This window comes from Leuresthes tenuis, unplaced genomic scaffold (genome assembly GCF_036924035.1).
Source record: "Leuresthes tenuis unplaced genomic scaffold, fLeuTen1.0.hap1 SCAF_4, whole genome shotgun sequence".
Classification (NCBI taxonomy): Eukaryota; Metazoa; Chordata; class Actinopteri; order Atheriniformes; family Atherinopsidae; genus Leuresthes; species Leuresthes tenuis.
This window is the reverse complement of record NW_027325358.1, coordinates 1,934,025-1,942,227: the sequence shown is the minus strand read 5'-3', so window position 1 is coordinate 1,942,227 and position 8,203 is coordinate 1,934,025. Positions and strand designations below refer to the sequence as shown.

At 43.1% G+C, this 8,203-nt stretch overlaps 1 non-coding gene across 1 annotated transcript; it reads left to right on the top strand.

The window, feature by feature from the left end:
• Nucleotides 1-940: 940 nt before the first annotated feature.
• trnat-ugu (transfer RNA threonine (anticodon UGU)) lies at nucleotides 941-1,014 on the top strand. The gene has a single exon. It is a non-coding gene; the product is annotated as a tRNA-Thr (tRNA).
• The last annotated feature ends 7,189 nt before the right edge of the window (nucleotides 1,015-8,203 follow it).

Here is an 8,203-nt window from a genome sequence, read left to right as displayed (position 1 = left end):
CATCAGTAACTTCAGCTGGACATGGAGATGTTTCTGTTTATGCATTCAGCAGACGTTTTTTATCCAAAGCGACTTACAAATGAAGATATAATAGCTATATAAAAAGCTAACAATAAACTACATAGAAGGAACCCAGGAGTCCGACTCTGTCAGAGGGGACAGAGTAGAGATAGGGTGCAGGCATAGAAGGAAGTGCAGAAAGACTTTATTATTCACGTTTTAGCTGTTATTTGGTTCATTTAAGTGCAGATGTTGTCACAAAGGCGCATCATCAACCACATCATTGTGAAATGTTGGTTGACAAATCCATTTTTAGACAAAATGTGACCTTTTCTTGTAGAATTTTGGCTAATTTTCGGGTCCTACTTGCACCGAGGATTTTCTTTTGGGTGCCAGGATTCTCAATATTGACCTTAAAGTCAGAGTAAAACTGAAATAACTGCAGAACAATGTGTTATGAACTATTCGGTCAAGCATAGAGTTTATATTTATGTATTTATCAGACGCTTTTATCCAAAGAGACTTACAAATGAAGATATAACAGCTTTATAAAAAGCTAACAATAAGCTCCATAGAAGGAACCCAGGAGTCCGACTCTGTCAGAGGGGACAGAGTAGAGATAGGGTGCAGGCATAGAAGGAAGTGCAGAAAGATAAAGGGCAGAGATAGAGGGGGGAGGGAAGTACAAGGTAAGTGCTGGGATAGGAGATGCTCTCTGAAGAGCTGGGTTTTCAGGAGCTTCTTGAAGATAGACAGGGACGCCCCTGTTCTGGTAGCGCTCGGTAGGTCATTCCACCATCGTGGGACGATTTTAACAGAAAACCTTTCATTGTGGCGATAAGATTTCAAAAGGATGCAACTTGACAGTAGTTGTCGTGGCCGAGAGGTTAAGGATTAGAAATCCAGGTTTGACTCCTGCCGATAACATTAATTCTCTCGTTGCGCTGTGGCTTAGTTGGTCAAAGCGCCTGTCTTGTAAACAGGAGATCCTGGGTTCAAATCCCAGCAGTGCCTGTAGTCCTTTTTTCTGTGGTAAGGCGTTGGTCTCGTAAACAAAAGATCTTGGGTTCATCCCCACTGTCACCACTCAAAAAAGATCTGACAGCTGGAGGGGTGGCTGAGGTGCCCTTGAGCAAGGCACCGTACCGCCATGCTCCCCGGGAGCTGTGAATGGCTGGAGCCCACCGCTCCAGTGTGTGGCATCTGTCTCTATGAGTGTGTGTCAAAATGAAGATATAACAGCTTTATAAAAAGCTAACAATAAGCTCCATAGAAGGAACCCAGGAGTCCGACTCTGTCAGAGGGGACAGAGTAGAGATAGGGTGCAGGCATAGAAGGAAGTGCAGAAAGACTTTATTATTCACGTTTTAGCAGTTATTTGGTTCATTTAAGTGCAGATGTTGTCACAAAGGCGCATCATCAACCACATCATTGTGAAATGTTGGTTGACAAATCCATCTTTAGACAAAATGTGACCTTTTCTTGTAGAATTTTGGCTAATTTTCGGGTCCTACTTGCACCGAGGATTTTCTTTTGGGTGCCAGGATTCTCAATATTGACCTTAAAGTCAGAGTAAAACTGAGATAACTGCAGAAAAATGTGTTATGAACTATTCGGTCAAGCATAGAGTTTATATTTATGTATTTATCAGACGCTTTTATCCAAAGAGACTTACAAATGAAGATATAACAGCTTTATAAAAAGCTACCAATAAGCTACATAGAAGGAACCCAGGAGTCCGACTCTGTCAGAGGGGACAGAGTAGAGATAGGGTGCAGGCATAGAAGGAAGTCCAGAAAGATAAAGTGCAGAGATAGAGGGGGGAGGGAAGTACAAGGTAAGTGCTGGGATAGGAGATGCTCTCTGAAGAGCTGGGTTTTCAGGAGCTTCTTGAAGATAGACAGGGACGCCCCTGTTCTGGTAGCGCTCGGTAGGTCATTCCACCATCGTGGGACGACACATGAACAGAGTTTGGATTGTCTTAGGCGTGGTGTAGGAGCTGCTAGACGACAATCCTGGGACCAACGGAGGGACCCAGTTGTAAAATGTAAATAAGAACAGAATACAGGGTTTATTAATATTTTACTGACACATTTTACTGTTCTATTAAAAAATATGAGCTCATCTTGTGATGGATTCTGTCTGCTCAGCAGTCCCGGGTCCTCTTTGCTTTCAGGTGGTGAACATCTGGACTGCAGCAGGTCAGTCCAGCAGCTGGACTCTTCTCCTAAGAAGCTGCTGGAAGAGATGCAGGATGTGGTTTAGCTTTGTTTTGTCTGGCTGAAGCACATGTTGCTCTAATAAAACCTGTGGCAGTGGTAATCCCGCCCTGTGGCTGTGGTTCTGGGCGCCGTTTGGATGCTGCCTCTTCAGCTCGTTTAAAAACGGGGGCAGAAACCCTGCTCACAAGAGCGAAAAAGCAGAGGCTTAGTTCTAAGTTCACGGTAATGAGATGTGACACCTTCTGCCTTCCCACACTGAGACCTGCAGCATGGATCAGTTTCAAACCATCAAAGAACACAATGAGATCAGTTTTTCTTCTGTTAAACAGAACTGAAGCATAACAGGACAGTTTCTGCTGTGGCTCTTTGTACTTATTTCCATTTGATGCCACTAATTATAGGATGAGATTTTAAAAAGACTGTTATTTAGGATGAATTTCAAAAGTAATTTAGGCATTTCTTTTTTTTAAAAAGTGAAAGAAAATCAAGACACAAGGCAGCAAGCTCACTGAAGCAGAACAGGATCGGTCTCTTCCCTCCGTAAAACAGCACAAAGCCACTGGAAGTGGCATGTTCTCAGATCCACTGAGTACTGAAAGGCAGATTCACAGCTAACTGGGACTCTGCTGGGATTTTAAACACAAAAATGCTACATTATGTATATTTATCAGGATCTTTGCAGCATCATCACACTAATAAACTGCATTAAAACCTTTATTAATCAGGTTTTTAACGCAGAATTAGGCCATTGACGGGTTTATGACACATTTATCGAATATGAACTTCTGTTTTTACATCTTAAATGTTGGAATTAGGTTCCAGTTTGTATAAATGATTGTTTACACCCTTTAGATGATCAGATTTGTCTTTGTTGGTTCTTCACAAACGTCTCTTTTTGCTGCCTTTGTTAACTCTTCCCCATCCTCAGCTTCCCTTCATTTGGATTTAATGTTCTAACATTTGGAGAGTTGAAGTCAAGCAAACTGACTTTGTTCTGGTACATAAAAGATTAAAAGTACTCTTTTCTGCTGTGACATCAGCAGCAGCAGCAGCAGCAGCAGAACTTCTCAGACTGTTTTAATAGAGCAAATGTGTGTTTTATTGCTTTCAAAGCAGCAGATCAGACTTTCTTTCTTCCAGAAAGCTCTGCAGAAGATGCGTTGAGCTCCAGATCTTTGCTAATTGGGTCACATTCAGCACACATAAAGCAGCCTGCAGTGTTTGGATGTGGAGTTGTGAGGGATGTTCCTGCCTCTGTGATGGAGGAGCTGCTGCACACTGACTCTTTCTGACTCCACCGTGACCTTTTGGAATTAGATGATGTAGCAACTTAACATGCTGCTGCTCCCTCCAGTCATGTTTCCTTCACTATTTCGCCCTCTGCTGAAAAGTTCTCCTGGGAACCCTCCTGAAACACACACATGCACACACAGTGGGACAGATATATACATGAATATAATTGAATTTGAAGCAGGAAGTCTCCGAGCTGAGTCCTCTCCCTTATCTGGCCACCGACTGAGAAAGATCTGAATCTTTCTTGCAGTTATCTCTAATTGAACCAGTCTAATGTTTATCTTTCAGATGAATAATGGAAGACCTCAACTATTTGAATCTATATGAGAGAATAGATGTAGATTTCAGAGCAGCACATTCTTGAAGGAGTGAACATTGAGGAATTAAAGCATAATCCATAATGCATTCAGTAACTTCTGGAAAGAAACGCACACAATATAGACTAAAACAACAGTGTCTTTTACTGATCTTATTAAAACTGAGAAACTAATTTTCTTAAAGTTTGCACACTTGCTTTGACCCCTGCTACAGGGTCATAGATATAAACCATGATTAATTCATTGCACTCATAAGGAAACGCGCTCCATGCCCTATGGAAATGCATTTAATTACAATAATACCATGCATGTCTCCATGAGAATTCTCAGCTGCCTCTTGGCTAGCTCATTTAGCATAGCCATAACTTAATGAAAGATGGATGCTTATATTGAATTCTTGCCATTTAGGGTTCATTATGCTAATAAGCTCATGTACAGCTAAACAGCAGAGGGCTGTTTTGTTTCCACAGCAACCGCTTTTCATTATTAACTTCAAGAAGGATAGAGATGACACGAGATGAGTGGAGCTGCCGCAAACAATGCAGGTGGCATCATGTGCTCTGAGTTCATAAAACAAAGCTGTAGAGCAGCGGGGGGAGGATGCTGCTCTGGAGGGGTGGAGGGGATGGAGAAATCAGCGTTGTGGGGGGTTGTAACCTTTCTGCTGATCTGCCCACAGCTGGGATCGACAGGTGCATTGATTCCTGCAGAGCATGCTTTGTTCAGACATTACAGGTGAAAGCGGTGCTTAGAAGTGAAACAGCCTGAGCACAGAAAGCAACAGCTGGGGTCGTAGCCCCCAAATAAACATCTCTTTTAGAACATCTGTAGATATGAGGCAAATCATCGTCTTTTTGTCCCACTGAGAAGGAAACATGACTCTGAGGAGGGCACAGCTCTCTCTGACAGCTTTTACTCGGGCTTCACTGGTGAAAGGGGCCTAGAAATCATGGCCTGGGACTGATTAGCTCAACGGATGGATTAGGGAGCAGAGAAGTGAAGGAGAGAGTCAAAGATATTGAGATTATGCAGTCATGCACCTGTTTTACTGCATGATTAATTCACTATAAAATAATTAAAATAATCTGGGGTATTTTTCCATGACACGGTTGAGTTTTGCTGTAAAACGCTTTAGCACCAGTGCTAATGTACAGATAATGTACAGATGCACCACATAACGGATGCCTTGCACCCCCCCGCCCCGCCTCACCCTCTACCAGATGATTTCAGGGACCTTGAAAGTAGTTCCCCTGCAATTTCTGACCTTTCCAAATGCTTCCCTCCTCTGTCTGGCTCCCCGGGGAACCTCGTCAGCGCCGCAGCCCCCGGCGCCATCAAAGCCCGAGTGAAATATCTGACATGGAAGCACCTCGTGCCGCATTCAGCAGGCTGTGCACCCGGCAATGATCGTTCAGGAAATGTCTGCTCTGCAGGTAGTAATGAGAGCTCCATTTGGCTTCCCAAATGACTTGCCTCTGCTCTGAGGCTTACTTCTTGTCATTCTCTTGGTTCCTGTCAGAGTTAAGCTGACAGTAATATGACTAACTAACAGCCCCCCGTGAGGATCGCTGAATTACAGTTAGAACTGGACAGATAGTCAGGCAGAAGTCTTCTTTTTACTGTAGTGTGGCGAGCAGAAGAGAGCAGGAAGAGCCTCATATAATCACCTGTTTGTGGGCTTCATTTTGCTCTGATTTTCTAATTCTAAGAGCTTGAATCAGGGCAACTGGACTTCTTCAAGTTCAGAACTGAAGAAGCCTTTTGGATGAGAGGTGAAACGCTCTTATTCGAGCTCTTAGGATTATAATGAACTGGATGACTGACAATCTTCATCAATATGTTTTTTAAAATGTTATTTCACAAAAATCCAGCCAAAGATTGTGAAGTGAAGGCTTACATTCCGCCTCTGCTGAAAGGATGTTTGGGTCATTGTTCATTTTCTTGGATTTTCGGGCTTCATTGTGCAGAATGATGCAGGTTAAGAGTTTCACATCCAAAGACTAATTTCAGTTTCTCTACTTTTATCCTGTTGAGAACCTGAGAATAAACTTTTAGATGAAAAACACGGCAAGTTTAGATTAGTTTTCAAGGTTTATTAACCCTTTCATGCACAAATTATGAAAGCCTTGAATTATGAATGTTTTTATTTATCTTTAGGCATAAAAATGTTTTGCTTTTTTTACACTAATAATTTAATTTAATAATGTCAGAACAGGAACAGAAACAGAAAAGGTGATGCTTTAACGTCCACTTTAATAAAAAAATCATCATAAAAAACATTTATTATGATAAAAAAAAGAGCATATCTGCTTTATTTTCAAGGGTTCCTAATATAAATACTGTACAGCCAATGGAGGCTGCCGCTGTGAATTTACAGTCATGTGAACAAGGAAGTGCGCTCTTTTAAAATTCTATGGCTTTACTTATTAGGATATAATAATAATCAGACAAAAATAAAATGTATCTGGGCCTTACCTGGTAAAATTAGGTTATTACAACCTGATTTCCACTGTCTTTGCTTCAGTAAATAGACGCTTTAAACTGCGATCATTTGTCAGTTGATGTGTTTAGAGCAGCTCCTTTCTAACAAATCAGCTAAATGCATCTTCTAAATCCATCCCATTCACCGCAGGGGGGCTGGAGCCTGAAGCAGGGCCCACCAAAGACAGGCTGCTGTCTATCACAGGGCTGCTTCTAATTCCCACAGAGTCAAAATTACAACCAGAGTCATAAGAGCGAACAGCTAATGTGGAGCAAAGTCCCGGCGAATAGCCCGTGGTCCCCGGACTATTACTGCAGATTAGAGAAGCACTAAACAAAGCAGATGAGCCAGAGAAGACCCCTTCCAGCCCTTTTTTAAAGCACTTTATTAGTCTGAACCCACACTGTTGAGATCACGCTGGGCATCCACACTGAAACTTGATAACAGCACTGACATGCAGGTCTGCCTCCCATATGCTGCCACTAATGAGGTCAGACTGAGTCTCACACGTTTCTGAGTGGTCCAGCTGCCTTATAATAAGCCTCCATGTTTGCGTATGCTAATGATCTTGCTGCTAATAATCTAATTTAGAAACCTGCCAACACTTCACCCTCTCGGACGGTTGTTTCTATCACCATAAAAAGACTTTTTAAATATGATGAAGCCGTGTACAAACAACGTGTTTTACGTGGTCAGCGTGGAGACGCCGGGAAAACGCACCGAACCGAAGGATGGATGTGCAGAACAAGCTATTTAAACGATTCATTAATTAACCTGAACCTTAAAAAAACCTCTCATAGTTTACTTCTCATTCCTGCAGTTGTGCCCTCGGCAGCAGAGCCTTTTTCAGCCTTTTTCGGATCACTGACGCTGGGCGTAAAAGCGCTCCGGCGGTCCGGTCTTCAGCCGCTGCTGCCTCCGCGCTTTCAGCTGATACGGGGAATATTCTCATGGTCAGGACATGGAAGCCACTGACAGAAACTACTGATTTACGTGAGCTCATTTTGAAAACAAATCCATATTCTGTCATTAAAACACTCTGCTGTGTCAGTGCTAATCCGATTGCCTCAGCTCCAACAAATGAGTCGACAACTCATGTTTTTTTGACAACGCCTCCAGTGTGAACTGCTCCAGCTGCTTAGCAACAGTCAATAAAGTGCAGAAAAGCCATCTGAATGGGAAATAATACAAAAAAATTAAGTCTTCCCAAAAGCAAATCACATTTAGAATGATTTATTCAACCAATCAAGCAAATGCATCCGGGTTTATCATCGCTGTTTGACAGGAGCCCCGAGGAAAAAGATGTAAAGGACAGCTTTTATTTCAAAATTAATTTGATTGATTTCAATGTTCTATTAATAATTAATCAAATAGATGTACTTAGCTCCAAGATATGTATGGGAAATATTGTGAGCAGTAATTGCAAAGCTGCCCGTGCTGTTGCATCGGCCCAAAGTGCCCGAAAAAAGGAGGTGACCTCCGGTTGAGCTCCCTCTCAGACCGATGCCTCCTCTGTGGGCACCAGGTCCAAGAAAAAAGGAGGTGACCTCTCAGACCGATGCCTCCTCTGTGGGCACCAGGTCCAAGAAAAAAGGAGGTGACCTCTCAGACCGATGCCTCCTCTGTGGGCACCAGGTCCAAGAAAAAAGGAGGTGACCTCTCAGACCGATGCCTCCTCTGTGGGCAGCAGGTCCAAGAAAAAAGGAGGTGACCTCCAGTTGAGCTCCCACTCAGACCGATGCCTCCTCTGTGGGCAGCAGGTCCAAGAAAAAAGGAGGTGACCTCCGGTTGAGCTCCCTCTCAGACCGATGCCTCCTCTGTGGGCAGCAGGTCCAAGAAAAAAGGAGGTGACCTCCGGTTGAGCTCCCGCTCAGACCGAAGCCTCCTCT